A 19,030-nucleotide genomic window follows, 5' to 3' on the forward strand; every position below is an offset into this window, starting at 1 on the left:
GACTGGATTAAGAAGCTGTGGTCCATATATACAATGGAATATTACTCAGCTATCAAAAAGAACGATTTCTCAACATTTGCTGCAACATGGATGGCACTGGAGGAGATAATGCTAAGTGAAATAAGTCAAGCAGAGAAAGACAATTATCATATGGTTTCTCTCATCTATGGAACATAAGAACTAGGAAGATCGGTAGGAGAAGAAAGGGATAAAGAAAGGGGGGTAATCAGAAGGGGGAATGAAGCATGAGAGACTATGGACTCTGAGAAACAAACTGAGGGCTACAGAGGGGAGGGGGGTGGGGGAATGGGATAGGCTGGTGATGGGTAGTAAGGAGGGCACGTATTGCATGGTGCACTGGGTGTTATACGCAACTAATGAATCATCGAACTTTACATCAAAAACCAGGGATGTACTGTATGGTGACTAACATAATATAATAAAAAAATATTTTTGAAAAAAGAAACAAAACAAAAAAAAAATAAATAAAAATGACCACGACGATGACGATGCTAATAATGGGAAAATGAAAACAAAAAATTCAGTTTATAGAACAATTAGAGAGTGCCAGCCTCGTGCACTGGTTATTTAATAGGCCTAAACACCAATCCTCAAAATACCTTTGCAATGTAGGCATTATTGGCCTGATTTTCACTAGACAAAATGTAACAGAGTTGAGTTCATCTAGTACTCAGTAACTTGCCTAAGGCCAAAATCTCTCATCACCTAATGTACAATTAAAAACCATATGCATGTTGGCTGCCACCATCTAGACTGGGATCTGATGACTATTATTTTCCACTAAATAAAAAAGCACAAGGCCTTGCAACAGAGTTAGCTCATTCTTCCTTTCCTCGCTCTGTTTCAGAACGTACTGTGCAGCTAACACATGCCAAGATTATCTTGCATGCTGGTAAACTGTACTGTCAAGTTTAAAGTAGTTTTTCACACCTAATGACTATTTTTCACAATATACTTTTTAAAGTAAAATAACATTAGCTACCATTTACAAAGCAACTTACCAAGATCTGGTACCATGTTTAGTGTTTTATGTAATGTTACCTCAATTAGTGGTGATCCAGGTCTACATGATTATAAAACCAGGGATCTTTCCAACTCATCATCTTGGCTCAAGCCCAGCTTTGATTTAGTCTGCATTACTTCACTGCTCAAAGCTCTAAATTAGACTGATGCAGAGAGGGGATTATTGCTGCAAGTGAAACAGTGCATTACACACACTTAATCTGATTATATTGGTAGACTGCGTAAGAACTAAAGTGAAAATAACTAATAAATTTCTATAGTCGCTTACAAAATACAGAACCGTTTAGGGTTCATGAAAATTATAGCAGCAATTGTGACTATAGTTGTCCTTTGACACTGAAATGAGGTATTAGACAGTGACAATCAGCAGGTGCTTTTCCAGAAGTTCACATCTTATATAAACTAACACATACAACGGGGTTCTTGATGCTCTTTCTTGTAGAGAGGAATCATTACAAAAGCAGTGATTTTTTTTCCCAATAACAATTCAGCTATGACATCATGTGTGTGATTTTGCACAGTCATTAACTTCGTAAACATAACTGACAGTCTAATATGTGCTAAGTTGTAATAAACACTAGAAGAAGATAACAAATTAATAAAACAGAGCTTCTGCCTTCAAGTAGCTTATAGTCCATGGCGGTCAAGACCGTACATAAACCTATACTGATTGTCCATGATACGTAGAACAATGTATTTCTATCTTATTTATAACAAATTTGGGGGACTAAACCACAGCTGCAAGGACTTCTAAGAAAGAAGGGTTGGCAGGAAGTTGACTTTACAACACACTTGTCTTCCCACAAATTTGAAGACACAAGTATAGATGTTACATACAGATGAGTACTTTCCATTATATGAAACCCAAACCAAACTAAGTATCAGTGTTCTCTAAATGCCAAGCTCTGAGTTTAAGGGCTAGAGATCAAAGGGGAATAACAATTCTTCCCAGCACATAAGAAGCTCCTGGGAGCATGCAGTTCAGGTTCCTTAAGCACTGCCACTGTGGGGCTAGCAACAAGCTGGGCTTCCTAGGTTTGTTTTAGAAGCCGAATGGTCTCTCGGCAAAAATAAATGTAGGTGGCAGCTCTTCCGGTTGAGAATTTTTCCAGCTAGACAGAACCTTAGCAATAATCCAGTATAAACCCTCATTTTATAAATAAATCCTTAACAGTATGGTCACACAGCTAACTGGAGGTAGAGCCTTAAACCTGGTTAATCCTAATGGTTGGGAGAGAAGTCTCAGCAAATCTCCTTTATCTTAGTTTATTATGATGACACTATTATGAAAGGTAATATTTATTATGGAAGTAAATATGACATTATAGACTACCAGTCACAAATTGGGAACATTTCTGTTGTAAGAGTCATTGCAATAGAACTTGTTTATGTAGTCACAGATCAGTTCGGCTAAGTATTTTTAGATCTCCAACATAATTTGAAGTATCATTCTATATATTACTGGGAGTTCACTAAATGCCAAATGCAGAGCTTACAGACTAGAGATCAAAGTATTTACTCTGAGAAATCTCAGAACTTAAGAAGCTCGTGATGGTGTGCAGGCCAGATATGGAAGTGTGCAATATAACTGCTACAATAAAAGAATGTACAAGGAGCCATGAAAAGAAAAAAAAAGAGGAGGAAAGGAAATTTGTGTGCTCTTTAAACAGAACAAACACAGAGCATTTGGGTGGCTCACTCAGTTGGGCGTCCAACTTGGTTTCAGCTCAGGTAGTGATCTCATGGGTTGTGAGACTGAGCCCAGAGTCAGGCTCCACGCTCAATGGGGAGTCTGTTGGAGACTGTCTCTCCCTCTTTCTCTGCCCCTTCCCCTGCTCTGTCTCTCTCTCAAATAAATTAATTAAAAAAAATAAAATAAAAGGAACAAATGTATACCTGTAAGACCAACACAGACATAATCACAGTTTACCAGTACTTAAAATTAAGTACAATTTTGAAGCAAAAAAAAAATTGGTTTTACTGTAATTTTTTAGGTATCAAATCATATTTTCCCACTGACTTCAATACACTTAAAACATGTTCTTCTTCTTTTAATAATAATTTTTTATGTTATGTTAGTCACCATACAGTATATCCTTAGTTAAAACATATTCTTGGACAAGATTTCTGGTTAACAAAATGAACCATTAAAGATCACCTCATCAAAATAAAATAGTTAAACATGAAAGCCTATAGTAACCAACGTAAAATATAAAAAAAAGTAACTGGAAAATGACTTTATATTTTCACAAGAGGACTGAAAGTTCAAAAAAAAACAAGGAAAGGAACTGGACTAAATAGAACACTATATATGGAAAAGTCCTCTATTTGTTGAATCTCTAATTCCTATTATGTTGGGAAAGTAGTGTCTTTTTTTAAATGGATATGTTTATTTGATAACAGGGGCAAGGACGAAGACTGTGAAACAGTAAGTGAATAAATAAATTCAGCAGTACTTGTTTCCTTTAGAAGTTATACCTGGTCATACCCCAGAGGTCACAGTATAAGAATCGGAGGTTATACATCAAACTCAGGTAAGAAAAACTTATATTGGCAAGATACCTAAATAAATTACTGTCCGCCAAAGCAATTATTTGGGAGTTCAAACGCTTTCGTATGTTAATTCATATAACTCTCAAAATAATCCTGTGTAGTAGGTACTATTTTCCCCAATTTGCAGATGAGAAAACTGGGGCCTCAAGAGGTTATGTGACCTTCTAATCTATGTGAAAAATTCAGGGAGAAGAATCAGACTAGAATGAAAGATTCCTGATTTCCACTACACTCTCCTTTCATAAGGCCCCGAGTCAGTGAAAATTGAGCAAAGGGGAGATAAGGCTGCAACTCTGATCCTCAGATGCACGGATTTCTTACAGCCTTTCCTATATTGAGATTGCCTGAGAATCATCCTTTCATCACAAGTTCAACTATTTCCTACAAGCTCAGGAGTTAGTTACCCAAATTGATCAATTTACTCCTTTATCAAGTATGGAAGTAGTCACCACGTACCTGAAAAACTCAGGGTCCCAGAGAACACGTGAAAATTGCTGATCAGTCATTCCTTGATTAGCACCTTTAGAATGCCCGGAGTAATAATATATATATATATAAATATATATATATATAATTTTTTTTTCATATGAGAAACAAAGGTTATGTCACTCTACTTGAGGTAAGCACAGGTCAAGTAAGCAATACAATACCCCAATTCAGAGAAGACCACTAGATATTAGAAAATGACCTGCTTTTGAGGGAGAAGGGGAGAAATATTTAAAAATGTTATGGTAAAAATTAATGATTGTTTTGAGTTAAAAGTATGTGATAGAAAAAAATTACTTCAAGTCAAAATGCTAAGCCTAAGGAATTATATATACAACTTTATTTTTTATTTATTTATTTATTTTTTTTTTTAAAGATTTTATTTATTTATTTGACAGAGATAGAGACAGCCAGCGNTACAACTTTAGAGTTAGCAGGATCCTTGCGGCATTTAGTTTCTTTCAGTTTCTAAATAAGGAAATGGAGGATTACAGAAGTTAAGTGACTGTTTCATGACTTGATAATAAAAAAGCAGGGAATGTACCTTACATCTGATACATCTGTTACACCTGAACGTACCTTACATCTGCATTCAATATACCTAACATGTATTACAATAAAGTGGTAAAGCCTTATCTCATCTTTTCTTTTAAAAATCCCAATTAATTGGGGCACCTGGGTAGCTCAGTCATTAAGCGTCTGCCTTCGGCTCAGGTCATGATTCCGGGGTCCTGGGATCGAGTCCTGAGGGGGAATCTGCTTCTCCCTTCTGCCTCTGCCTCTCCCTCTGCTCATGCTCTCTCTCTCTCTCTCTCAAATAAGTAAATAAATAAATAAAACCTTTTAAAAAAATCCCAATTAAGTATGTTTCATGATTACTTATTATTAAAAGACTGAATTGGTATTCTTGATTTGAATTAGAAAGAATATTTCCAAATTACCAAATAAATATATTATTTTCTCCACAATAACAGCTGCACAATGCTATGTACGAATCAGTTGAATACCTGGAAGTCAGCTACTCTATAATGGCAAGTGTTCCGTGTTTTAAAGTAGTATTTAGAATAGAAATATTTTTTACAATAAAATCCATAATTCTATACCTTGAAACAAAGGACACTGCATGACATGTTTGGTTAATATTTGAACACTTGCATCAGATTCAGCTTATTGTGAATATACTGCTAAATGCTATATCAATCTAATATCTTATAAATCATTCATGAAAAACAAATCTGCAGAGTATATTGGGAAGCAGTTCTCAACCCATATCCCTTTATTCAATGACCATGGTGTAGCTCTTATCCTCTTATTAAATGATGTGGAAATCTGTCACTTAAGTCAATTTTACTGACTGAGGGAAAAGAGGAAAGACAGAAAATAAGAGATACCACTACTAAAGAAATAGAGTCAAAGGTCTTAGCACACCTATTGAGTGCCTGTCCTCAGAGATGTAGTTGGAAGAATGGTAAAAGCATAAGCTTCAAACTCTGTGGACTAGGGTTTTAAATACCAGTTATGTCACTAGTTAGATGACCTTTGACAGAGCCTTTAGGCCTCAATTTCATCATCTATAAAATGGAGTCATATGATCTACCTTAACATATCACACAGCCAATGCCCATTATGGAGATGCTCAATAAATAACAACTGCTATTATTGTGTTGAGGAAAAACTTTGGCGAATGAACTACACATAAGGCAAAAACAAAATGGTGAGAAATGGCCTTCTTTTTTCATACAAAAATGCCCCAAAAGGCTCTATATTACCATGGGCAGTCATATACAATTTCTTCCTTATAATAATGATAAAGAGTGTTCTATGCAGAATGTTCTATTTGCAGCAGTGATTCATTGTGTGCATGGAAAAAATTGCTGACACGTTGAGAAGATATTTTCCCGTAAAAGGTTGAAGTCCTTAAGCAGCAAAAAACACCAACGTCCATCATCTTTAAACCCTATTGATTTCTGGTGAAGATTTAAAAGGCTGTTTACTTATTTCCCATCATTTCTGTCAGAGCTGTAACAGTTCTCTTCCCACTGAATAAACCTCTCATGATCCTCCTGGTGATTAAGGTCAGACAAAATGTCAAACTCCTAATGCTAAGTGCTTTCGCATTAAAAATTCATATCAAATCACCAAGTAAAATCCAAACAAGAAATCAGACATGTAAACAGTTCACAAAAAAGAGTTGCAGTGACCATTACAGAATATACGTGCAGTGTGGATATGAAGAAGAAGAAGAAAAAGGGTTGGCAATGGGTCAGAAAACTTCCCCCTTCCTCCTGGCATCTTCACTATCATTTCCTTTTTAGAATTAGTGGCCATGCTGGACTTAAGTCTCGTGTGTGTGTGTGTGTGTGTGTGTGTGTGTGTGTGTGTGTGTGTGTGTTTAAGAGAATCAGAGAGATTATCACCAGTATCACTTCAAATCATTAGCAGCTATTTGGTTATACAAGTTCATCAGCATGGTCTTTTGTTTTAAAGCAAGGAGCACAGGCGGAGGGAGTATTTGCTCAGTATCTGAAATAGCCATTGCTAGATCTTCTTATAGGCATTGTTGGATCACTAGATCCAGAGGCTAAAGAAACAGTATCAGGATCTGATCTCTGTCTCTCAGTGTTTCTTTTCTTTCCTTTTACTCACTTTCAAGCTGGCTTTCTGAACACTGTAGCCCTTAACAGCTCGAGACTTAGATTTTCCCAGCTACAAATTCAGTGGAAAGAAAGCTTCTTTGACCAAATACTTTCAACAGGTCCCAGAAATTAAACTTCATTGACCTGAACTTGGAGTTGTTTACAAACTCTTATGAAACCAGAAATTGAGGCCAGGGGAATAGAGCAAGCTGTTGGCCAGGCCCATGTCGTGTCTGCATTCCTGAGGCCGGAAATGGGGTCAGTTCCCCATGCACTAAGAGTAGCATGGGATTTACTGATAACAATAAGGAATGCATAACTATAAATAAGTTTATTCTCTGATGGGAACAACAGGAGATTGTAGCTATCAGTTAGTAGTGACTTTGGGCAAGATATTACTTCTTGGAGCCTCAGATTCTTTACCTTTAAAACAGGGATGATAGAACTTACCTTGCAGAGACTAAGTGCATAGGTAAAGCCCCTAGTTTTGTACTTACTTTCTATGAGTCAGAACTGGACTAACTAGAAGATGTGGTAGCATTAGCAACTCAAGTGTCATATCTACTGTATGATGAGTACCCATGAAGCAGGTTCCTAGCTAAATCTTTCCAGTTTTTTGTTTTCATATCCTTCAGGTACAATCTTAGCCAGAGTGTCAGGAAATATTTAAAAGAAAGTGAAGCACTGGCAATATTTGAGTGCATCTGACTTATCAATTAAGCAAAGCAAAAGTCTTGACTTATGTGCTTTGATGACAAAATATAGATAATTTCTTTCCTGAAATCCATGACAAGAACCCTTCAAATGCTACAATTCTAAGATACTACAATTCTCTGAGGTCATTACCCACACAAAGAATAAAGTAAATAAAGATGAGTACCAGATCTGTAACACCACAAATGACAAAATAACTAAATGTACCATTACAGGAAAAACATATATATACTTACATTTATGTATGCCATATTATACATTTAGCTCTAAAGTAAAGACAAATTTTATCCTCACAGCATAAGAACTGATGCTATATTACATATCCCCCCCCTTTTTTTTTTAACAGAGATAGGTCTTTGAAAGAAGAGTTCATTTCAAGAGATTAAAATTCCAGAAGATATCTTGGTATCTCTTCTGTCAACCAAAATAGTTTTCCAACTCACCTGTTAGGGTGCCTTAAATTTCCCTTAAACAGTTATTCTTTTGGGTTAAAGAACACTTTATTTTAGAAATGTAAACACCACTGAGGAAACAGAGGAGATTTTCTTTTTTAAAGAAAGCACTGTAGACAAAGTCAATACACAAACACTGACTAGGAAAAACTAGTGACACATGACAAAGAGCTCTTATAAATCAGTATGAAAAAAGACAAAAACCAGATAGAAAAATGGACAAAGAATATAACTAGGTAGTTTACAGCTAAAACTACATGGAAAATAAATATATGAAAAAATTCAGTATTACAGAAATGCTATGAAAACATCAGTGAGATAACATTTTTCACCTGTAGGACTGGCAGAGATGAACATGACCTGATATCTGTCAGGTTGTGTGTGAACAAAAACTCTCAGACACTGTTGGTGGTCTTCAATAGTTGTTAAATGAATAAACTAAAAACAGATGAAAGTCTCCCTTATCACGTATAAGAAAACAACCCTTAAATATTGTAGGTAAGTATGGATAGGGCATGTTGATTTGATTTGGGCAATTTCTATCAAAATTTAAGTGTACATAATCTTTGACCTAGAAATTCCTCTGACATAAGAATTATCTTACAGCATTTATGTACTGAACAAATAGCACGAATATATAAATGTAAGGATGCCCACTGTAGAAATATTTGTAAGCGAAAAAAGAAGCAACTTGATATCCAGTAATTAAATATGACTGGTTAAATAATTTATTGTACACCTCTACAATGGGATAAAGTATATTACGTATATACTATTTGACAAGTAAGAATATCAGTGATGTAATCCACATGTACTAATACAGATAGATGTTTAAAAATATCATGTGGGAAATGATTCCATTTGTATGAAAACAATGGCAAAGACATACACAAATACTTGGATGTACATATGACTCTCTGTAAGGAATATAATTGAGGATATCATATTGGGAGACAGGGAGTAAGAAACAGCTTTTATTTTCAAATTTTTTCCCCTTTGTCTTTTTCAAATTAAAAAAAATGTTACTATAATTTCTGAAAAACAAAACCAGTGAAAACAATCCAAATGTCCCTCAACAGGAGAATGGATATACAAATTGTGGTATTTTCATACAACAGAATATCACCTTGTAATTAAAAGGAAGGAACAGGGACGCCTGGACTCAGTTGAGCATCTAACTCTTGATTTCAACTCAGGTCATGATCTCGGGGTCTTGGGATCAAGTCCTGTGGCAGGTTCCACATTCAGTGGGAAGTCTGCATGAGATTCTCTCTCTCCTTTTCCCTCTGCCCCTCCCTGCTTTGCGCATGTACTCTCTCTCAAATAAATCAATAAACCTTTTTTTTTAAAGGAAGGAATAAACTACTGTACGCTTGTCGACATAGAAGAATCTAAAACCTTATGTTGAGTGAAGAAACACACGATTTAAAAGAGCACATACTTTATGTTTCCATTTATATGAAGTCTAAAAGTAAGTAGCACTAATAATTGGTTACTAAAAATTAGAAAGTGTTCATCTTGTGGGCTGGGGGAGAGGGACACTGACTAGAAAGAGAAATGAGGAAATTTTCTTGGGTAGTGGTTACCCTTATGTATACATTTGTTGAAACTCATCAAATCAAACACTTAAGAGCTGTTCATTTTATTGTAAGTAACTTATACCTCAATAAAGTTTAAAATAGTTGCTATAACCACTTCTGTAAGAAGATAACTGATAAATACAATCCACAACCCAGAAATGACTACAGCCACTCTCCTGAGAGAAAAGGGTCAGTGTGCATCACACAAGCAATAAAGATAGACATTAGAGAAGAAGAAAGTGACAGAAAAATAAAGCGGTAGAGAAGAGGAAAAGCCGTTAAGGCTAGAGATTCCAGCAGAGAGAACACAAAGGAGGAAAGAAGACATGATTCAGGTAGTAGAGAAGAGCTCAAATGCAGAAAGAAGATGGATTGAGAAAGAGCTACAAAGAAAGAAGACAGAAAGGACTGAAAGGAGAAACATAGAACTACAAAAGAAAACATGAAGGAGAAGGGCCTATGGGATGAAGCCATCCTTGACTATTACAGATACTGCTGAACACCAAGATGAAATTACTTTGAACGACATATTAGACCAGATGGACCTGACAGACATATACAGAACATTCCATCCAAAAACATCAGAAAACACATTCTTTTCAAGTCCATATGGAATATTCTCCAGGATAAATCACAAGTTAGGCTTCAAAATAGTCTCAATAATTTCAAGAAGACTGAAATCATATCAAAATCTTTTCCCATGACAATGGTATGTAACTAGAAATCATTTACAAGAAAAAAACTGGAAAAAACCTTACAAATACATGGAAGTCAAACAACATGCTACTAAACAAACAAACAATGGGGAAATCAAAAGATACATGGAGACAAATGAAAATAAAAACACAACAGTCCAAAATCCTTGGGACACAGCAAAAGCAGTTCTAAGACAGAACCTTATAGTGATACAGGCCTACCTCAAGAAATAAGAAAAATCTTGGGGCGCCTGGGTGGCACAGCGGTTAAGCTTCTGCCTTCGGCTCAGGGCGTGATCCCGACGTTACGGGATCGAGCCCCACATCAGGCTCCTCTGCTGTGAGCCTGCTTCTTCCTCTCCCACTCCCCCTGCTTGTGTTCCCTCTCTCACTGGCTGTCTCTATCTCTGTCAAATAAATAAATAAAATCTTTAAAAAAAAAAAAAGAAATAAGAAAAATCTTAAATAAACAACTTGATCTTATACCTGAAGGAGCTAGAAAAATTAGAACAAAGTCTAAAGATAAAAGAAGGAGATAATAAAGATTAGAGCAGAAATAAATGAAACAGACACCAAACCCCTCCCCCCCAAAAAAACCAATAGAAAAGATAATGAAACCAAGAGCTGGTTTATCTTTGGGAAGATAAAGAAACCAAGAGCTTTGTTTATCTTTGGGAAGATAAACAAAATTGATAAATGTTTAGCCAGACTCACCATGAAAAAAGAGAGAGGACTCAAATAATCAGAAATGAAGGAGGAGAAATAAGAGCCAACACCATAAGAAATACAAAGAATTAAAAGAGAACATTATGAAAAATTATATGCCAACAAATTGGACAACCTAGAAGAAATGGATAAACCACTAGAAACCTACAATCCTCCAAAACTGAATCAGGAAGAAACAAAATTTGAACAGACCAATTACTAGTAATGAAATTGAGCTGGTAATCAAAAACTCCCCACAAATACAAGTGTAGGTCCAGATGGCTTCTCAGGTGAATTCCACAAAACATTTAAAAGAGAGTTAATGCTTTTGTTCTCAAGCTAGTCCAAAAAATACAAGAGGAAGGAAAACTTCCAAATTCATTCTACAGTCAATTGATTTTCAAGAAGAGTGCCAAGGGGCAGAGAATACCCTTCAACAAATGGGACAAACGTATATTCCCACGCAAAAGAATGAAGCTGAACTCTTGTCTCATACTATATACAAAAATAAATCAAAAGTCTAAATATAAGAGTTAAAACTATAAAACTCTTAGGAAAAAACATGGGACTATATCTTCAAAAACTTGGATTAGGCAGTCACTTCTTACATATAACATCAAAAGCTCAAGCTACAAAAGAAAAAATTAGACAAAACTGGACATCACCAAAATTAAAAACTTTTAAGCTCCAGAGATACCATCAAGAAAGTGAGAAGACAACCCACAAAATGAAAGAAAAATACCTGCAATCATATATCTGATAAGAGACTTGTATCTGGAATATATAAATAATTACAACTCAATAATAAAAAGATAACCCAATTAAAGATGGGCAAAGGATCTGAATAACACCTATCCAAAGAAGACATAAAAATGGACAATGAGCATAAGAAAAGATGCTCAATATTATCAGCCATCCGTCAAAACCACAGTAAGATACCACTTCACACTCAAAGGATGGATAGAGTAAAAAAGACGTGCCGGCAAGGTTTTGGACAAATAAAAATCCTCATATGCTGCTGGTGGGAGTGTAAAATGGTGCAGCCACTTTGGAAAACAGACTGGCAGTTTTTCAAAATTTTTAAACATAAGAGTTGTAATATGATATAGCAATTCCACTCCTAGGTATATTCTCAAGGGAAATGAAAACATCCACACAAAAATTTGCATGTGAATGTTCACAGGAGCATTATTTTTTTGTTCCCCCACCTCTTCCACTCTCTAATGTCAGCATCTTACATAAACAAGGTACATTTGTCAAAATTAAAAAAGTAACATTGATACAATAATACTATCAAGTAAACTACAAACTTTATTTATTTGGATTTCACCAGTTTTCCCACTAACGTCCCTTATCTACGCTAGGATCTCGTCCGGGGATTGCACTCCACTGAGTCACCATGTTTCCTTGGTCTCTGCAGTGTGCAACAGCTTCTCAGACTTCCTTTGCTTTTCATGTCCTTGCTGCTTTTGAAGTTGAGTAGTTTGTAGAATTTCCTTCAATTTCAGTTTATCTGGTATTTTCTCATAATTAGACAGGGATTATGGGTTGTGGGAAGAATACCATAGATGTATCACCCCTTGACCTATCGCTGGCAATTTTCACCTTGATCACTTGAGTAAAATTCTGCCTTCTGTACTGTTCAATTTTTAGAATGCTATGTATATTTTGGATATAAGCCCTTTGTTGGACATGCAGTTTCCAGATATCTTCTCCCATCCTGTGGCAGTCTTTCATTCTTGTAACAGTGTCTTTCACAGAGCACAAGTTTTAAATTCTGGTAAAGTACAATTCATCCAAATTTTTTCTTGTTTTATGGACTGTGTTTCTGGTGTCAGTTTTAAATACTCATCAACTGAGGCGCCTGGGTGGCTCAGTCATTAAGGGTCTGCCTTCAGCTCAGGGCGTGATCCCGGCGTTCCGGGATCGAGCCCCACATTGGGTCCCTCCGCTGGGAGCCTGCTTCTTCCTCTCCCACTCCCCCTGCTTGTGTTCCCTCTCTCACTAGCTGTCTCTCTCACTTTCAAATAAAATTAAAATCTTTAAAAAATAAAAATAAAAAAAATACTCACCAATTAACTCAAGGTTACAGAGATTTTCTCCTATGTTTTCTTTTCTTTCTTTCTTTTTTTTTTTTAAAAGATTTTATTTATTTGACAGAGGGAGAGAGAGTGCGCACAAGCAGGGGGGTGGGGGAAAGAGAGAAGCAGGCTCCCTGTGGGGCTTGTTCCCAGGACCCTGGGATCATGACCTGAGCCAAAGGCAGATGCTTAACCAACTGAACCACCCAGGTGCCCCTCCTATGTTTTCTTCTAGAAGTTTTATATTTTACATTTTAGGTCTATAATCCATTCTGAATTAACTTTTGTATTAGGTGTAAGGTACACATCAATGTTCTTTTTGCATTTGAATGTACAATTTTTCCAGCACCATTTATTGAAAAGACTAACCTTTCCATATTAAATTTCTTTTTAACCTCGGTCAAAACTCAGTTGACAATATTTACGTGGTTCAGTTTCTGGGCTCTCTATTCTGTATCATTAAACTGATTTACCCTTGTATGTGTTGTATGGTATAACTATTTGCATGTTTGTCTCATTTATTAACTAGAATTTCTCAGGATCTGGTATGAAATCCTTTCCCTATTCCATTGGTATGTAGAACACAGGGCTTGGCAAAATATGAGTGCTCAAATAAAGGATGAGTTAAGCCAAACTGACTATGGAATCAAGTGGTTTGAATTACACCTTTAATGATGTGCTAAGAAACTGAAAACATTTCAGGGTGCTTGGGTCCCTGGGGAACTCTCAGCGTTGTGAGTTCAAGCCCAGCATTGGGCTCCATGCTGCATGTGGAGCCTATTTAAAAAAAAAATTAAAAATAAAAGAAACATTTCAACAGTAATCCCTATAGCCAGAGGAAAAGATAAAAAAAGGCTAAATAAGTCTGTTTTCTAAATAACCAGAAGTTGACTTATTATTAAAGCTTAGAAAGCTAGATGTCAGGAAAAGATATTGAATTATAAAGAATCATCTGGGGAAGCTGAAGAAACATCATCACTTAGAACATCAAAATGATAAATTCAAACATTAATGGAACTGTAGTCTAAGGGAAGGCCCCTGGCTTCGTACCAGATCCTAGGAGATTTTTAAGGAAGATTCCATCTCAAGTTTCTATGACTATATGCATGACTGTACATACACCCTAACCTCTGAACTAATTTTAAGATGAGAGATAGCCTTGAAAGTTTTAAAACACTTTAGAATATCAACTGTATAAAATTTATACCATTTTAAATGCAAACACTAGAGAATATGTTTCTTTGTGATTCCAAAGTGTCTATTTTTTCTAAGTTTTTCCTTGTGGCCATTAATAACTTAATTTGTAATTCAATGAACTTTTAGCAACAATTTATAAGTTGTACTTCTAATTCTATTGGATAACCTTTTCTGTGCTTTACCAAAAAAAATCACTTAATCCTTTAAAAATAATCACAAAATATTTTTATTATTTTCTGTCCAAATATATATATATAATTTCTTTAATAGAATGAGTACTCAAATTTTAAACTTTTAAAGTGCTTATTCGAATGATATGAAGCTTATTTAAATGGTCACATTTATTATAAGCATACATATCTCAAGATGATTCATTTTTACCAAACATCAAATGATATTTCCATTAGTCATTACACATAAAAATCCTAGAAGTTTAGTTCTTAGAAGAAAATGTATACATTAATAAAATAAATCTAGATGGTGTATATCATTACAAAGACACACAGACACATTCCCAAGTAATAAGGTTCATTTCAAATGGGAATTCAGAATGCTACATACTGCTTTTTAAAAAATTTTCCAATATATTAAATGTTTTTATTGGGAATTATATTTTCTTCCCTTTTCCAAGATTATTGACTTCCATTCAGAAGAGATATGAAAGATACCATGTTAATCACTAAATAAACTCACATATGAACAATCATTATTCCATGTGGGCATGTTACTCTGGGAACACATTTTAGGAATACAAACCCCTAAGGACAGTAAACTAAATTAAATGTTCTATATTTTTTTAATTTAGATATAATTGACATATTAGTTTCAGGTGTACAACATAATGATTCAATATTTATATTTACTGCAAAATGATCACCACAATGAGTTTTGTTAACATCCATCACCATAGTTTTTTTTCTATAAAACTTTTATCTTATAAAAGAAAAAAACTTTTAAGATCTACTCTCTTAGCAACTATAATCCCAATGTTGTACATAAATCCCATGCCTTAATTTATAGCTGAGAGTTTGTATGTTTTAACCCTCTTCACCTGTCTTCTGCTCATAATATAGTTTTATGTTTCTCCAAGTTTTTATTTTAATTCCAGTTAGAATAATACACTTAAAAACTTTTGAGTATAGTTAACACACAATGTTCCATTAGTTTCAGATGTATAACACAGTGACTGGACAAGTTTTTACATTATGCTCTGTTCACAAGCATAGCTACCATCACCATACATCCTTATTACAGTATCACTACATCCTGTTTTGTTGACGCACACTTAACTGAAACTGCAGACAAATCTATTATTTTGGTAATGGCCCAGGCTCTTAACAACCAGGTAGAATAATCAGTCGGTAAATACTTAATTGGGCACATATTATGTGCCAAACAGTCTGGAAAAATCAACTGTGTTTCTTCTAGAGCATGAAGGCATATAGCTTAGCAGTAAGAAAGGTTTGGGGAGGTTCTCAATCTCAGAAAGATGAAATAAATAACATCTATTATGTGTAGAAAGCATGGAGAAGCTATCTGAAGACTTTGAAAGTGAAAGACAGTGGGCAGATAGAGGAGGGGCCATATAATTCAAAGTACGACCAAACCAGTGGTAAGTTTCCCACTATCTTTTCCTTCAATATTGCCCAGTCTAGACTCAAAGGTGCCTTAAAACCTAGAATTCTGTACTGGGACTGTAAAGAAAGAACTTCAAGAGAAGCCTTCACTCTTTGGCCCAAGAAGTAGGTGGCAGACTCATAAAGCTCAGTGAAAGTGGGGAAATCCCCTGTATTTCTTTTATTCATTCTCTCTGCTTTTGTACCCAGAGAATCCCATGGTGAAACAGCAGCATGAAGGCTGGGTGGACACCTAAAAGTCCTCTCTGACCAGAGGAGCTGTGGTCTTAAGAGGGCAGGACAAATTTCCATTGTTTTTTTTTCTTTGTTCTCCTGCCTCTTGGCCCTGGATTCAGACACAGTTACAGGACATACGTGGCACAGCAGAACGAAAGCCTTCTCAGGCCAGAGAACTATTAAAAAGGAGCCCCAGAGAAGAGTAAAGTTCCCAGGATATTGCAAGAAGGAGGGAGTTCAAAAAGCCATCCCATTAAGTGATATGTGAACACCTGAGTTCAATAATAATCTGCACATGTGTAAATCTAACACTACACAGCACACCAAAGCTTTGAGAACTTTACTGGGCTTGATCAGACCAGGAAATAAATATGCCATTGGGTTGCACAGACACAGGACAGATTTTAATGGTACTGCATAGCCTCTGAAAATTAAACTGACATTGGAACTATAGCCCATAAAAGAAGGGTTAGAGTCCATCCTGAATCTAACAAGGTCAGATGTCTGTTAAAATAAGAAGGTGACATTCTGCTAAGGTTTTAAACAAGACCCAGAATCTTATCACATAATATTCAAAATGTCCAGGATCCAATCTGAAATCGCCTCTCATATAAAGAAACAGGAAAATCTCAAATCTCAAGTGAAAAGAAAATCAGTGACTATAACCCTGAGATGACATGGATGTTAGAATTATGACTGTAACGTAGATATTACAACCATGCTCCAAAAAGTAGGGAAGAACATTCTTAAATTGAAAGATAGAAATTTTCATTAAAACAACAAAGAACCAAATGGAAAAATTTAGAAGTGGAAATTTCCATGAAATTAAAAATTCACTGGTGGGTTCAATAGCAGAATGGAAGTGATGGAGGAAAGGTTCAGTGAAAAGTGAAGATAAATAGAAATTATCCAATTTAAACAGGATAGGAAAAAACACAATTAACAGAGTCTCAAGGACCTGACGGAAAATAACAAAAGTTCACACAGGCCTCTATGGCTCACTGGAGTTTGGGAGGAGAAGACAAAGAGTGTGATGCAGAAAAAACATTTTAAGATAAATGTCACAGAAAAATGGCAGAGTAGAAAGCCCCGGGAATTGGTCCCTTCACTGAAACAACTACTGAGTTGTCAAGAACTGTCAGATTCTTGGGCATCTGGATGGCTCAGTCAGTTAAGTGTCTTTTAATTTTGGCTCAGGTCATGATCTCAGGGTTGTGAGATCAAGCCCTGCATCAGACTCCCCACTGGGCATGGAGCCCACTTTAGATTCTCTGCCCCTCCTCCTTTACCCCTCCCCCCACCAAAAAAAAAAAGTACTATCATATTCAACTGTTTCAGAACCCTAGAGTCTAGTTGAATACTTCTGGTATTCAGGTAAGTTTCTAACAAAAATGAAGCTGGTAACTTTTAGCATTTTGCATAGCAGCTATCACATCACACCCCCAGACCTGTGGCGGGCAGCTATGGGGACAGAGGTTATTCCTAGTGCACCTTTCTATTTCCCCAATGGGCAATAAAGACCCTGTCTACTAAAAATTGGGCTTGTATGTTTCATTGAGGGGGCCAGCACAGAGGCTAGCCATTGTTTCAGCCTCAATTAGAAGCAAATTCCTGGATGGTCTCTGTTGAAAGAATTTAGAGAAACAAAACACCTATTTCCTACCTTTTATCCTACTAGATCCTGGTATTCAAGTAAATCTGTCAGGTCACTGGCTGGCAATGGAGATAACAGAACAGAGACTTCAGTGACCACACACAACAAGGAATAGTCATTGCAAAAATAATTTGAAAAAGTCACTACACAAATGAACAACTGCAGCCTTTAATAAGCAACAATAGCAACCTCTGGTGAGGGAAGAGAATCTGGTTTCCAGAGTTAGCACATTACAATATTCAATGTGTTCAGTCCTTTATATAAAAAAAACAACATTACAAAGCATACAAAGAAACAGGTGATGATGGCCTACTCACAGAAAAAAATTAATTGACAAAAATAATCTCTGAGGGAAGTCCATTCATTGGACTTACTAGACAAAGACTTGAAGTAACTGTCTTAAATACATTCAAAGAGCTAAAGGAAAGCATGAATTAAAAAAAACTAAAAGAATCAGAAGAATGCTGTAAGTAAGTAGGACTATTAATTTAAAAACTGGAAATTACAAAAAAGAACAAAATAAAAATTCTGGAGCTGAAAAGTACAATACTGAAATTAAAAAATACCACTAGAATAGTTCATTCAACAGCAGATCTGAGCAGGCAGATGAAAGACATGGTAAAATTGCGAAAAGGGCAACTGAAAGTATTCAGTATGAGAAGGAGAAAGAAAAAGAATGAAGAGAAATGTACAGTGTCTAAGGGACCTATGAAAAACTATCATGCATATCAACACACACATTGTGAGAGTCCCAGAATGAAAAAAGAAAAAAAAGGCAGAAAAAAATATTAGAGGAAACAACAGCAAAAAACTTCTAACATTCGATGAAAGACATGAATTCACATATCCAAAAAGGTCAATGACTTTAAAGCATGATAAACTAACAGATCTACATTAAGACACTTTATAATGAACCTGTCAGAAGACACAGTAAGAGAAAACGACTTGTTACAGACAAGGGAGCCTCGATAAGATTAACATCTGATTTCTCACCAGAATCCATGGAGGCCAGAAGGCAGTGGAATCATATTCTAAATGCTGAAAGAAAAAAGCTGCCAACAAGAATTCTATATTCAGCAAAACTGTCCTTATAAAATGAAGGAGAAATTAAGATACTCCCAGCTTTAAAAAAATAAAAAGCTAAGGAAGTCATCACAGGAGACTGGCCCTAACTAAAGGAATTCCTTCCGGCTGAAATAAAAGGATTACAGACCACAACTCAAAGCTATATGAAGAAATGGAGCTCTCTGGTAAAGGCAATTACATAGGAATATAAAAGCTAGTATCATGGTATTTTCAGTTTGTAATTCTTTTTGTTTTCTGTATGATTTAAAATGCCATGACTAAAAAACAATGGTAAATCCATAGGAATGGGGACAC

The 19,030-nt window shown here is 35.7% G+C and overlaps 1 protein-coding gene across 1 annotated transcript in view; it reads right to left on the bottom strand.

Moving 5' to 3' along the window:
• RANBP17 (RAN binding protein 17) overlaps positions 1–19,030 on the bottom strand; it is a 324,733-nt gene that overhangs the window by 154,062 nt on the left and 151,641 nt on the right. The window lies entirely within an intron of this gene.

This window comes from Ailuropoda melanoleuca, chromosome 3 (genome assembly GCF_002007445.2).
Source record: "Ailuropoda melanoleuca isolate Jingjing chromosome 3, ASM200744v2, whole genome shotgun sequence".
Lineage (NCBI taxonomy): Eukaryota > Metazoa > Chordata > Mammalia > Carnivora > Ursidae > Ailuropoda > Ailuropoda melanoleuca.